Genomic DNA, 14,513 nt, shown 5'->3' on the forward strand with positions numbered 1-14,513 from the left:
TAGGGAAGCTGCTTGCCCGTGTTGTGCTGAAGAGGCTCCAGGTGCTTGCAGACAGAGTCTATCCGGAATCACAGTGTGGATTTCGAGCTAATAGATCCACCACTGGCATGGTATTCTCCCTCAGACAGTTGCAGGAGAAATGCAGGGAACAACAACAGCCACTCTTTGTGGCCTTCATAGACCTTACAAAAGCATTTGACTTGGTTAGCAGGGATGGCCTTTTCAAAATACTTCCCAAGATTGGATGTCCACCTCGTCTCCTTAACATCATCAGGTCCTTCCACGATGGAATGAAAGGCACTGTAGTTTTTGACGGCTCAACATCAGATCTCTTTGACATCCGAAGCGGAGTGAAACAGGGCTGTGTCCTCGCACCAACACTTTTTGGGATCTTTTTTGCTGTCATGCTGAAGCATGCCTTTGGAACTGCAACAGAAGGTGTCTATCTCCGGACTAGATCAGATGGAAAGCTCTTTAATCTCTCTAGATTGAGAGCGAAGACCAAAGTCCAACTGAAATGCATGCGGGACTTCCTCTTTGCAGACGATGCAGCCATTGTTGCCCACTCTGCTGAAGACCTCCAACAACTCATGAATCGTTTCAGCAAGGCCTGCCAAGACTTTGGACTAACAATCAGCCTGAAGAAAACACAAGTCATGGGCCAGGGGTGTGGACTCACCTCCCTCTATTACCATCTCCACACAAGAATTGGAGGTTGTTCATGACTTTGTGTACCTTGGCTCAACCATCTCTGACACCCTCTCTCTAGATGTCGAGCTGGATAAACGCATTGGGAAAGCAGCCACCATGTTCTCTAGACTCACAAAGAGAGTATGGCTCAATAAGAAACTGACAACACATACCAAGATCCAGGTCTATAGAGCCTGTGTCCTGAGCACACTCCTGTACTGCAGCGAGTCCCGGACCCTTTGTGCCCGGCAGGAGAGGAAGCTGAACACCTTCCATATGCGTTGCCTACGACGGATTTTTGGTATCACCTGGCAGGACAGAATTCCAAATAGAGTAGTCCTAGAACGAGCTGGAATTTTCAGCATGCATACATTACTGAAACAGCGACGTCTACGCTGGCTTGGGCACGTTGTGAAAATGGCTGATGGTCGGATTCCAAAGGATCTCCTATATGGAGAATTAGTGCAGGGAAACCTGAACCTCATCTTCCAGGACTTCTCTTGATTCATTCTCCATTGTCTCATCATAGGTTTTTGGAAGTAAAAAGTGCTGCTCTTGCCTTCACACTTTCCCAACATCAGGGTCTTTTCCAGGGAGTCTTCTCTTCTCATGAGATGGCCAAAAGTACTGAAGCCTCAGCTTCAGCATCTGTCCTTCCAGTAAGCATTCAGGGTTGATTTCTTTCAGAATTGATAGGTTTATTCTCTTTGCAATCCAGGGGACTATCAAGAGTCTCCTCCAACACCACAGTTCAAAAGCATCAATCCTTCGGTGGTCAGCTTTCTTTATGGTCCAGCTCTTACTTCCATACATCGCTACAGGAAAAACCATAGCTTTGACTATGCGGACCTTTGTCGGCAAAGTGATGTCTCTGCTTTTTAAGATGCTTTCTAGGTTTGTCTTCGCTTTCCTCCCAAGAAACAGGTGTCTTTTAATTTCATGGCTGCTGTCACCATCTGTAGTGATCATGGAGCCCAAGAAAGTAAAGTCTGTCACTGCCTCCATATCTTCCCCTTCTATTTGCCAGGAGATGGTGGGATGGAGTTTTTTTGATGATGAGCTTCAGACCATTTTATGGCTCACCTCTTTCACCCTCATTAAGAGGTTCTTTAATTCCTCCTCACTTTCTGCTATCAGAGTGGTATCATCTGCATATCTGAGGTTATTGATATTTCTTCCGGCAATCTTAAGTCCGGTTTGGGATTCATCCATCCCAGCCTTTCACATGGTGTATTCTGCATATAAATTAAAAAAGCAGGGAGATAATATACGGCTCTTTTGTACTCCTTTCCCAAATTTAAAAAAATCAATTGTTCCATATCCAGTTATAACTGTTGCTTCCTGTCTCACATATAGATTTCTCAGGAGATAGATCAGGCACGCCCATTTCTTTAAGGACTTGCCATAGTTTGCTGTGGTCCACACAGTCAAAGGCTTTTGTGTAGTCAATGAAGCAGAAGTAGATGTTTTTCTGGAACTCTCTGGCTTTTTTCACAATCCAGCATATGTTAGCAATTTGGTCTCTAGTTCCTCTGCCACTTTGTAATCCATCTTGTACTTCTGGGAGTTCTTGGTCCACATACTGCTGAAGCCTTCCTTGTAGGATTTTGAGTATAACCTTGGTAGCGTGTGAAATAGCTGCAATTGTACAGTATTTGGAGCATTCTTTGGCACTGCCCTTCTTTGGGATTGGGATCTAGACTGATCTTTTCTATCTGGCCACTGCTGAGTTTTCAAACTTGCTGTCACATTGAGTGGAGCACCTTAACATCCTCATATTTTAAGATTTTAAATAATTCAACTGGTATGCCATCACCCCCACTGGCTTTGTTGTTAACCATGCTTTCTAAGGCCCACTTAACTTCACTCTCCAGGATGTCTGGCCCAAGGTCAGCAATCACACTATCTTGGTTGTCCGGGACATCCAGATCTTTCTGGTACAATCCTTGCCACCTCTTCTTGGTATGATTGGCTTCTGTTAGGTCCCTACCATCTTTGTCCTTTATCATGTCCATCTTTGCACAAAATTTTCCTTTAACATCTCCAATTTTCTAGTACAGATCTCTGTTTTTTTCCTTTCTATTATTTTCCTGTTTATCTTTGCACTGTTCATTTAAGAAGGCACTCTTGTCTCTCCTTGCTATTCTTTGGAAGTCTGCATTCTATTTTCTGTAACTTTCCCTATCTCCCTTGCATTTTGTTTCCCTTCTCCTCTCTGCTATTTCTAAGGCCTCGTTGGACAGCCACTTTACTTTTTTGCATTTCCTTTTCTTTGGGATGGTCTTTGTTGTTGCCTCCTGTACAATGTTACAAGCCTCCATCCATAGTTCTTCAGGCACTCTGTCCACCAAATCTAGTTCCTTAAATCTGTTCTTTACTTCCACTGTGTACTCATAGGGGATTTGGTTTAGATTATACCTGAGTGGCCCAGTGGTTTTTTTCCTACTTTCTTCAGTTTAAGCTTGAATTTTGCTATAAGAAGCTGATGATCAGAGCCACAATCAGCTCCAGGTCTTGTTTTTGCTGACTGTATAGAGCTTCTCCATCTTTGGCTGCAGAGAACATAATCAATCTGATTTCGGTATTACCCATCTAGTGATTTCCATGTGTAGAGTCGCCTCTTGTGTTGTTGGAAAAGAGTGTTTGTGATGACCAGCTTGTTCTCTTGACAAAACTCTATTAGCCTTTGCCCTGCTTCGTTTTGAACTCCAAGGCCAAACTTCCCTGTTGTTCCTTTTATCTCTTGACTCCCTACTTTAGCATTCCAGTCCCCTATAATGAGAAGAACATCTTTCTTTGGTGTCAGTTTTAGAAGGTGTTGTAAGTCTTCATAGAACTGGTCAATTTCAGCCTCTTCAGCATCGGTGGTTGGTGCATAAACTTGGATTACTGCGATATTGAAAGGTCTGCCTTGGATTCGTATTGAAATCATTCTGTCACTTTTGAGATCGTATCCCAGTACAGTTTTTGCCACTCTTTTGTTGACTATGAGGGCTACTCCTTTTCTTATACATGATTCTTGCCCACAATAGTAGATACGATAATCATCTGAACTGAATTCGCCCATTCGCATCTATTTTAGTTCACTGACGCCCAGGATGTCGATGTTTATTCTTGCCATCTCCTGTTTGACCACATCCAGCTTACCAAGGTTCATAGATCTTACATTCCAGGTTCCTATGCAGTATTTTGAATTTGATTTTTCCCTCTCGCTCACTGTTTATATTTCATTCTGATATGTGGAACTATTACGAGAAGAGAATGTATAGAATTACTATAAAAAATTTTGATTTGTAATGTATCTGTTCAAATCCACCCCCTTCAAATGTACCCCTATTCCAGCTGCCCCTGGAATATAAAGAACTGAACACTAAAGAGGGGCTTTACATCATTATTAGGCATGAAATGCAACCAAACACCAGTGTCCCTTTATCTTAGAGCCTTGCACGAATGTTTTACTATGAAGTCTCAGTATTTTGAATCTTACGTCTGACAATGGGTACATATTCTCTGGGAGCTGACATTAAAATATAACAATTAATCTTTAATGTGCCACAATGTGTCTTTTTTTGCTTTTTGTTGAAATACTTGCACAGACTAACATAACCACAACTTTAAAAAGTCAAAACCATTTCACACACAGTATGTCTCTGTGTATTCATTCGCCTGGGTGAGAAGAAGCTGTGGCCCTCATATCTTGCTTGTGAACCTCTTAAAGATACTTTTGTTGTTGTTTAGTCATTTAGTTGTGTCCAACACTTCGTGTCTTCCACTGCCTCCCAGAGTTGAGTTAAATTCATGTTGGTAGCTTCGGTGACACTTCCCAAACATCTCATCCTCACTCGTCCCCTTCTCCTCTTGCCTTCACACTTTCCCAACATCAGGATCTTTTCCAGGGAGATTTCTCTTCTCATGAGATGGCCACAGTATTGGAGCCTCAGCTTCAGGATCTGTCCTTCCAGTGAGCACTCAGGGTTGATTTCCTTCAGAATGGATAGGTTTGTTCTCCTTGCAGTCCAGGGGACTCTCAAGAGCGTCCTCCAGAAACACAATTCAAAAGCATCAATCCTTCAGTGGTCAGAAAGTTCCAGAAAAAGCCAGAGAATTCCAGAAAAACATCTACTATCTAAAGATACTTAGTTGACTACTATTTGAACAGAATGCTGGACTAAATGCACTGGTGGTTTGATCCCACAGGGCTCCTCTGATGTTCTTGTAATTCAAAATCCTGTACAAGAATCCTGTACAATCCGCAGGATTCACTTTTCAGAATTTGTCTGGTTATGGCAGCAAGATTCACAGCCAAAAATATTAAAAAACAGAAAATTAAACAATGCAAGTTAAAAAGCTGCCTGAATTGCTTACTGAATTATAAACATAAAAGTGTGCTAATTCACTCTTTAACAGTATTGAAATATTGTTAATTTATACTAAAAGGTTTCCGAGTGTTTATTGGTTTGAAATGCAGTGCATTTATGTCCTGTATCTCATTTAAATTTTATTATTTTCTAGATGATGCAGTCATTTTCCTCTTTATTTTTGCCTTTCTTTATGGATCATGCCTTTATTATAACTGTTCCTTTACAGAGTTATTTTGTTAACCGTAATGGCAAATGAAATTTCTACCTCCTCTCTAGTGTGCAGAATTGAGATTTGAGGCATGCAGGAGCTAGGCCTGGGTATCTCTAGGCCGTGGTCACACCAGCAAAATGTCCCTGTTGGATAACTTCTGGAGCTCCAGAAGGCAATCCCCCCCCATCTTCTACATGATAACAAATATTTAGAGATAGGTGTTCTATCGCCTATTCACCTTTTCTTTTCCAGGTCAAACATACCCAGTTTCTTCCACCATTCTTCTCAAGACTGTTGCTATCTTGGTCACCCTTCCCTGGACACACTGAAGATTCACAATATCCTTTTTAAACTGCAGTACCCAAAACTAGGCACAATATTTTAGTAAAGAGTGAAGAGAGTGCTATTATCAGCTACCTTGATCTTAAATTATACTGCTCCTAATGCAACCTAGTATTACATTCACTTTTTGATGCTGCATCCCACTCTTGACTCATGTGTTGCCCTTGGACTGCTGATATCTCTGGATCCACATACATTTATTATTGCTGTGAAAGGCTTCTACAGAGCCTTCATTACTTGTAGACTACTGCCTCTCTTCTTCTGGTGACCTTCATTCTAATTTGGTGGAGACACTCATTGGAGAAGCAAGATTTTTTCTCTCATACCTAGGGCACTAATTCTTATTTGGAATACACTGGCACCATCATTTGTTGTCACACAAATCAAAAGGAAAGGGTTGATGGTCAGTGGTCCTTTATGAACATTGTCAAGCCCTCTATCATGTCTTTGTTCTTCACAACAGGGAGACAGCACACCTCCAAAGGTATCTTGTTAGGTTTCCAAAATGTTAGGAGAAAGCCACTTGCCACCACCATTTCTTTCCTTCTCTAGAAGGTGGCACAAATTTTTCTGTCCACAGAATCCTTTATGGTTACTCTTTGTCATCTATTGCCCTTGTTCCAGAAGATCAGAACCACTGTCCATAGGCAGGGACTAATACCAGTTTTGCAGCTGCAAGGTCACAGCAAGTCCTGATACTGTTGCTTCTTTGTGTCAAAATCCTTGAAGTGCTTGTCTCCTGCACTTGACATTCTTCCTCCCTAAAAGGCAACCCTTCTTTGTTGCTGTTCTATGGCAATCTGCTTAGTATTATCCAGACGTACAGTGGTGCCCCGCATAGCAATGTTAATCCATTCCAGGATTAATGTCGCTATCCGGATTTGTCGCTATGCGGGGGGGAACCCATAGGAATGCATTAAACTCCATTTCATGCGTTCCTATTGGGGAAAACCTCACCGCTATGCGGGGAATCCTCCATCCAGCCGCCATTTTCGCTGCCCGTTAAGCGAGGGCAGGGCGCGAAAAGGCTGCGGGCGGCCATTTTGTTGACCTGGTGGCCATTTTAGAACCGCTGATCAGCTGTTCTCGAAACATTGCAATGCGAAGATCGGTAAGCGAAACACTTACCGATCATCACAATGCGATGTTTTGCCTATTGAAACATCACAATGCGATCGCATTAGCGATAGCAAAAAACGCGTCGCTATGCGGATTCGTCGTTAAACGGTGTGCTCGTTAAGCGAGGCACCACTGTACTTTATATTCCCTGATGAGCAGAGGTGTTGACAGGTTAGCCTCAGGCTGCTCTTCTAGCAAGACAATGAGCTTATCTTGCAAAGTGATGGGCTCTCTTTTACTGGAGGTCTTTAAAGCAACATTATATGGTTGTTGCAATTTTTTCAGGCTGTTTGGCCTTGTTCGGGATCAAATGGAAACAGCCTGAAAAACCTACAATAACCATTGGATCCTGGCCATGAAAGCCAAGAACACAAGATTATATGCTGCAGTTGTGGATAACTATCATAAGCAGCAACTAGAGAGCATCTGAATTGCCTTACAAGTTTACAATTTTGTGTCTGAAATCCAGTAGTACATCAGAACTAGAGTAGGCCCATCGAATCAGTGGAGATGTATTGAATAAGTTCCATTGACTCAATAAGCTAGGATCATAGAACCAAAGAATAATGGAGTTGGAAAGGAGGTCTATAGCCATCACGTCCAACCCCCTGCTCAATGCAGGAGTCCAAATCAAAGTATAGGATATATGACAGACGGTTGTCTAATTTTCTCTTGAATGCTTCCAATGTTGGAGAGCTCACCACCTCTTAATTGTTTTCATTCTTGTACTGGTCCAACAGTTAAACATTTTCTGATATTCAGCCTAAATCTGGCTTTCTGTAGCTTGAGACCATATTACATGACCTGCACTCTGGGATAATCAAGAACAAATCTTGCCCCTCCTCTGTATGACTATCTTCCAAATTGAAAAGTAGTATCGTATCTCCCCTCACTCTTCTTTTCCTACTTTGCCTACTCTAATTGCAACTTATTACTGTATTTCAACCTATGATTTTATGGTAGCAAGATTTAGTCAGTTGGCCAACCCTACCATGAGCAATTGAGAAAGTGAAGAATGGTTTCTTTAAGATATTCTTCAACAGTTTGCCAGCTTACACTGAACAAGCCTTACTACAAACTATTTTCCAAAATGACAGCAGTGCTACAATTACTTTAAGGTAAGTTCAATGACATTGTGTCAGCAATTTTATTTTTTAGACAGGTGACTTCCCAGATTTGAAACTACAACAAAGGAATATAAATGAACAATGGAAAACATAGTTTTCTTTGCTTGTTTTAATGGGGCCAATCTAATGTAAGTTTCACTAGGAAAATTATTGCTCACATTTCAGTTTTGATTTACATAGGTAAGTAGCAATTCAAGCGTTCTTTTATCCTGTATTGTCATTTGCGAATCTTTCAGTGAATGAAATTGGTAAACAAAAGAGCAGTAAAAAAATGTAAGCTATTCAGGACTGCAATAATAAACAGATGTTCTTCCATAATATTTTACCTGCAACGGAAGGTTTGCAGTATTTCCTTCTTTTCTGTTCTATCCTTTCAGCCATTCCTTTTCTCTTCCAACATCACAGATGGTGCGTCTCTTCAAAAGTTCACTACAGACTTGCGTACAACTTTGTGGAAGTGAAATGAACAATAAAACTTGATGAATCAAGGAAAAATAATTGATTCCATAGTTTTCTCTGCTCACCATACTTAACAGTCTCAGCCTTGAGAAATTTTCAGTTTGACGTTGTGGAGCTTGATTATTTCCAAAAACTATGTGCCATTGACACATTACCTTGTTAGAGGTAGAAAGGCTTCACTAAAGACCAGAAAACCTGAAGAGGGAAAAACATTTTTTTTCCCAACAGTTACTCTATTCTACCTCAAGGACAGTTTTGCAATTGTTTCCTGTGGGAATTTTAGAGGAATTTGGGGGAAAAACAGCTAAAATATTTTCTCTTCTGTATTGGAAACAGGATTGGGTCTGTCCATAGAAATGGAACATCATAACACCTCAAGTCGTCACTGCCGATACCAAGAAGCACAATTCTATTCCAGACAAAACTCAAGGTTTATTAAGCACTGGTGGTACAGTCTTTAGACTGAAATCCACCTGCACCCAGCACTCCCTTAAGGCAAGGACAATCACTGATTGATCGGGTTCCATGCTCTAAGGCAGTGGTTCTCAACCTTGGGTTACTCAAGTGTTTTTTGACTGCAACTCCCAGAAGCCTTCAGCACCAGCTGTGCTGGCTGGGGTTTCTGGGAGTTGCAGTTCAAAAACACCTGAGTAACCCAAGGTTAAGAACCACTGCTCTAAGCATCTAGATATATTCAGATGGGTGTTGTCCCATCCCAAAGGGAATTAGCAACAGGAGCCAGTCCACCCAACAGGTAAGTGTTGACAGATACAGCCTCTTCTGCAAGGCAAGTGGCTTCAAGGACTGTCCCTCTGGCAGGTAAGGGTTATCACGCACAGACTGTCAAGCTGGCTTGCTGTTAAGTAGTGGCAGATGCTGACTGGCAGGCAGAGTAGGTCAGAGAAACCTTTTCTCCCTTCTTGCTTTGTGACCCTTTGGGCTCATGCCCAGCTGGGCTGAGAGTCAGTTTCAGTGTTGGATTCTCCATCTTCAGGACCTTGGGATGACTTGTAGTCTGGGATGGTTGCTGTGGGCACAGGAGCAGTAGCCAGGATGTAGATTTACTGTCAGAAACCAGCCTGTCCCAAAGTCACAGGTACCTCATGCTATCTCCTGTTCCATCCCTCTATCTAAACTCTGACTCCCCTCCACCTACTTTCACCAACAAGTACCTGTTTTCCCTCCTTCCTCCTTCTACACATAGTCTGTCTCTGCCCTCTCCTGTTATTTCTTCCCCACTGCAAAGTCAGTATCCTCTGGCTCTTCCACATCCTGTTCTATCTCCCTCTCAGGGTCTCCAGGCAACTGGCTGATGGTGTGGCTGTGCTAACCTCATCAGCTCCATGAGTTCCCTGAGAAATAAAACAGCAGCAATGGGAAACTCAGTGCCATGTTTGTGGGCTCTTTGTGCTGCCCTGCGAGTGAGGTCTCTCGATAGTTCATTGGAGGACTCTTGGATGAGATGGACAGTCTGTTAGGGATGATGGAGGTGTCCCTTTTACAACAGTAGTCACATCTAAGGTTTCTTTCTAGTGGGGACTGCCACCTCTATGAGAAGCATTTACCATGGCTTTCATTGCTTGTAGATTGCTGCTTGTCTTCTTCTGGTCATCTGTCTTCTAATTTGATGGAGGCAATCATTGTAGAAACAAGACTGTTTCTGTCCAAATAAAATATTATCTTAACTTTATCTTAACTATATCTGTTTATCTTAAATTCTATTTTGCTTTTCCATCTTGAATGCCGCTAATATCATTGATTTAAATTGTTGTTTTAATTGTTTATATGTTGTTTTCATGTTTTTGCTGTAAGCAGCCCAGAGCAGACGTAGTCTAGATGGGCGGGATACAAATCAATCAATCAATCAATCAATCAATCAATCAATCAATCAATCAATCAATCAATCAATCAATCAATCAATCAGTATTGTATTGATTACATACTGTGGTTTTCATCTTCATTTCCTATCAGTTTTTCATATGAGGAACACTAAGCTACATGCACTTAGATAGCATTAGGTGCAGCAATTTGTATCTCTCTAAAGTATGAATATGTTCACAGTTTTGATTGTAAGAAAGCTTGATCCTAATATTTTAAAAATTCATAAATACACCAAATAGTATACTTTTATACAGTAATTTTATAATTAGAATAACAGAATCACAGAATTGTAGATCTGGAAAGGACCCCAGGGGTCAATGAGTTACTTGGAAAAACAAGGGTTATTCTCCATAAGATTTGGTTTCCAGAACTTTTACGATCTTGCCACTCTCCTCTGGTCAGGTGGTTATATTCTGAAAGCAGAACAATAAGTTCACATTTGATATGAACATAATTATTACATATATTTCATCCCCAAAACAAACAAAATCCTTGTGTTTTATTACCTTATACTAATATTTTTACACTCAAGTCAGTTTGCTTGTGCCATTTTGAAATTGTTTCTTTTTGAGAAGTTAGAGAGGATTTTGAACAAGGAGAGCCAACAATAACTGTACCCCTTCTGAAAATCCCCCTCTTCCCATCTCTCCCTCTGCCCCAAACTTTCATCTTCATGATATGCTTATATCTATGTTAAACTGACTGATGCAGCTGCTCAATGGGAAAGGGTTAATCATTTGTAAAAAACATCTTTTTTCACACCCTCATTGTAGGCCTTAAGAATATGAAAAAAAAAGAAAAGAAAAGAAAGGGGGAAAGGTAACAGGAAAAGTATAGATGATCTACTGTATATGCAGTGTTTTAAGTAGCCATTTTGGCTCCCTTGTCAAGTAGCACCATTTCTCCCACTTTCTCTTCTCCGAAGCATGGACATAAGCACCCTGAGAAAAAGAAAGAGGAAAATAATGTACTCAAGGACCTGTGAATTCCTGTACCACAGCACATGTGCATGAAGGTACAGGTAAAGGTTCCCCTTCACATTTAGTCAGTCATGTCCGACTCTAGGGGGAGGTGCTCATCCCCGTTTCCAAGCCATAGAGCCAGCACTTGTCCGAAGACAGTCTCCGTTGTCACGTGGCCAGTGCGGCTATACACGGAACACTGTTTACCTTCCCACCAAGGTGGTACCTGTTTATTTACTCGCATTTGCATGCTTTCGAATTGCTAGGTTGGCGAGGAGCTGGGACAAAGCGATGGCAGCTCACTCCATCGTGTGGATTCGATTTTACGACTGCTGGTCTTCTGACCCTGCAGCACACAAAGGCTTCTGTGGTTTAGCCCGCAGCGCCACCACATCCCTGTGTGTATGAAAGTGACAGCTATATACACATAATACAGGTGCACTGAGAATCAGGTGAAGGAAAAGGATTGCACAGCAGCTCCTTCGCTCTGGTCTGTTAAACTTTCTCTAGGCAACTATTGCTAGGGAGTACAATGTAATCAAAATGCCTGGCAATGGGGGCATGATATTGCACAGCAATATCAGGCCATTTCCGGGCATTCTGAATCATAGATACAGAAGCACATTTATAAACCAAAGGATTTCCCCACGACCACCAAAGGAATTCAATTGCCTGGCTTTTTAAGGGAGTATTTTATGTACACATACGCTGCACAGAAACTCCAACAGCAGCCGCCTCATGCAGAATTACCTAGTGCTGAAGGATTCCAGAAGATGATCACATAACTCTGATTGCTAGGAGGGCGGTAGAACCGAGAACAACTGGGATGTGGTGTCAGTCCCTCTGTGTTAAAATACTTTGAAGGGCTGTGTTAAACTTAATGAAATGGTGAAGCAATGGTGTAATGCGTATGGCAGAGAAACATACACACCCTTTAACCTTTCAGGTGAACAAATTCAATTACAAAAACTGCAACTGCGGCTTATGAATGTGGGATATTGTACACCCATACCCACAATTCAAAATGCCAGGAAATGGCCTGATATTGCTGCACAATATAATGCCTATATTGCCAATAGGAAAAAGGATGCCAAATTGTACATAGCAAAAGGCAACCTGAATGTTGACAATACCAATGATAAGATGATCTACCCAGAATATGCTCTTATGCATATCACATATAAAATAATAATGTAAATAAAAGAATAAAATGAGAAGAATAAAGAAAATAAAAGAGAAGTATCATTTCCAAGTTCTACCCAGTGTGTAAACATGCCAGAGACAAGCAAAAAAGTAGCAACAGCTTTGTTGCATTATTACCCATTGAATTCCCAGCCATAAAGAAAAAAAACTGTTGGATTGTCTAGACTTCCCAGGTTAAATGACTTAGCTACTGAATATTTCTTTTCTACAACCAGACGCAAAATTCACTTGCAAACATGAATTCCAAGTAGCCATTTTGGCCAGAAGAAGTTAAAAAGTTCTCATTCTAGCTGACAGTGTAGGTCCTAATGAAGGGACCATGGCACTACATGAAACACACAAGAAGAACACACCTCTAATCAGATCACATAGAATACAGTTTGGAAAGATAAAACACAGCCAGATTCATACATGTATGTACATGTTTTTGTTCCCTCAAACAGTTTCTGTAAAGGAATAAGGCAGGCCAGGTGTTCCTTCACCAGGGCAGGTTATCTCACCTTCCAATCTAGAGTTGAGAAGCAAACAGACACAGCTGGGTTTTGTCACTCCTCCTCCAGGCAAATACCAGGACCAATCTTCCGTTAATTGAACTTTGGTACCTGGACAGTCGTTGCACAATACCTTTTCCTATACAAACATTATTTTCTATCACCTTGGAAGTCTCCAACCTTGTAACTTCTTTGCAAGATAATAAATTGCTTTCCTGTCAATACAATACAACAATGTAGCCATGTATTTCCATAATTGCTATCTATAGACCCACCCTGTTGTAAAATTCCATCCTTTCTGTGATTCCGATAAAGTTTTGGATTCCTCTGTAACCCCATCCCTTTTGCCAATAGGTCATGAACCACCCATTTCTCCATTTCTCCTTCCACTCCTTTGTGTAACCAAAGTTATAAAAGTCCTGGTCTTCCTGTGCATTGCATGGTTGTTCCTGCCTACACTTGGAGGCATGACTTCTGTCACGCTTTGTATTTAGTTAAATAAAAACAGCAACCATTTGAACTCTCTCTCGAGTCAAGATTTATTGGCAATTAATTTTGACTTGGAAAGTCTAGGGGCTAGCCCAGACTCAACACTGGTCAACAGGTTCAAAAGTTCAGATTTCCTCAGACATGGAACCAATTTCCCTTTGGAAAAGGAATCGTATAAAACTCGGGAAATGAGAGAGAGAGAGAGAGAGAGAGAAGAAGAAGAAGAAGAAGAAGAAGAAGAAGAAGAAGAAGAAGAAGAAGAAGAAGAAGAAGAAGAAGAAGAAGAAGAAGAAGAAGAAGAGTTTAAAAACTCTTTAACAACAATTTCCAACAAAATAGTGGCAATCTCTCCTATGGAAAACTACAGCTTGCAAAGCTGCAGAAAATGAAAAGAGAGAGAGCATACAGGAGGGACGGTGAGTGGAGAGAGAGAGAGAGAGAAGCAGACAAGAACTGAAGCAAAAGTCAACCTAATAGAGCAAGCACCAGGGAGTGAGAGAGCAGCTAGTGGTTCTTGGGCTGCACTCTATGCAAAAGAGCGGGAAGGCAGGGGTTGAAAGACAGAGAGAAAGAGATAATGGTTGCTGCTTACAGGTTGCTAAGGGAGAGGGAGAATAAATAAGCTAGACCTGCCCCTATGAAAGTGAAAGAGAAACAAAGACAGAGACTAGCTTCATGATTCCCTGTCAGCCATCAAACTGGCTCGGCACAGCATAGGTCAGAACTGCCCCTTTGCTCTAGAACTGCACTCTGTCTGGAGAACTGTCACTCCATTGCTTTCTTTAAACCACACCTGGCTGTTTGATTCTATTCGTTCCTTCCAGTTTGGGCTATTTAGTTTGCAGCATTTCTAACATTTCCCTCCTCCACTGAGCTCTAGCCTTTGCCTAAGACACTCATCTGCAAGCCTGAACCATGAACTCTCAGTGTTATTAGAAAATGCTGTTTGTTCCATGGAAGGCCTCCTTCCTTCCTTCCTTCCTTCCTTCCTTCCTTCCTTCCTTCCTTCCTTCCTTCCTTCCTTCCTTCCTTCCTTCCTTCCTTCCTTCCTTCCTTCCTTCGAGAACCATCATTTCAGTCCCTACAGCCTGAATTCTTTTGAAAGTTTCAAGATATTCAAGATTAGTCTTTTCAATTTATGTGAACTATTTTAAATCTTCGGATATCCGGCAGTCACT

General features: G+C 41.5%; 2 protein-coding genes and 1 long non-coding RNA gene across 3 annotated transcripts in view; 2 read left to right on the plus strand and 1 right to left on the minus strand.

Moving 5' to 3' along the window:
• The window catches only part of LOC144588716 (uncharacterized), a 64,222-nt gene extending 57,999 nt beyond the window's left edge, over positions 1–6,223 (plus strand). Inside the window, exon 7 of the transcript XR_013544396.1 lies at positions 5,515–6,223. The gene's annotated coding sequence lies outside the window, so the exon portion shown is untranslated. The remainder of the gene's footprint in view (positions 1–5,514) is intronic.
• LOC144588704 (uncharacterized) overlaps positions 1–14,513 on the minus strand; it is a 654,446-nt gene that overhangs the window by 337,121 nt on the left and 302,812 nt on the right. The window lies entirely within an intron of this gene.
• The window catches only part of LOC140703205 (uncharacterized), a 47,535-nt gene continuing 39,681 nt past the window's right edge, over positions 6,660–14,513 (plus strand). Inside the window, exon 1 of the long non-coding RNA XR_013544407.1 lies at positions 6,660–7,841. This is a non-coding gene — a long non-coding RNA (uncharacterized LOC140703205). The remainder of the gene's footprint in view (positions 7,842–14,513) is intronic.

The sequence above is a fragment of the Pogona vitticeps genome, chromosome 1 (genome assembly GCF_051106095.1).
Source record: "Pogona vitticeps strain Pit_001003342236 chromosome 1, PviZW2.1, whole genome shotgun sequence".
Lineage (NCBI taxonomy): Eukaryota > Metazoa > Chordata > Lepidosauria > Squamata > Agamidae > Pogona > Pogona vitticeps.